Source organism: Penaeus monodon, chromosome 15, assembly GCF_015228065.2.
Source record: "Penaeus monodon isolate SGIC_2016 chromosome 15, NSTDA_Pmon_1, whole genome shotgun sequence".
NCBI lineage: Eukaryota > Metazoa > Arthropoda > Malacostraca > Decapoda > Penaeidae > Penaeus > Penaeus monodon.
The window spans coordinates 27,165,603-27,166,021 of NC_051400.1; the positions used below are offsets into that span (position 1 = coordinate 27,165,603).

General features: G+C 31.0%; 1 protein-coding gene across 1 annotated transcript in view; it reads right to left on the minus strand.

The window, feature by feature from the left end:
• Positions 1-419, minus strand: part of LOC119582287 (Kv channel-interacting protein 4-like) — a gene marked incomplete in the record, with an annotated part of 88,821 nt that overhangs the window by 81,363 nt on the left and 7,039 nt on the right.

Below are 419 nucleotides of genomic sequence, written 5' to 3' on the forward strand. Positions count from 1 at the left end.
GATATCAATGTTCTTCACAGTATATTGTCCAAAAGTTATTTCCATAAAAAAGTTTGTTATTTCCTTAAAGTCGTAGCCTCTTCGTGAAACTTCTAACTAGCAAGGCTTTAACATTATCCATACGTTTTAATGTGATATTTTCTGAATATAACTTTCTGTTTCTTATAATGTAAATAAATGAAGCAAGAAAAAAGTACACGATGATACTGATAAGTTGACAAATTTAGTCTCCTTCCGATTAAAATATCGTCCATTTTCATCTCTACATATATGGTTAATTACTTACACCACAATAATTAAAAACGTACAAAGCGCGTAGAACATACCCACAGCTCCAACGTACCAAACAAATTATTCCACTAGATATAATACCTATAACGCATGTAACATATCGTGGCCATTTTCATAAGAGAGTAAAC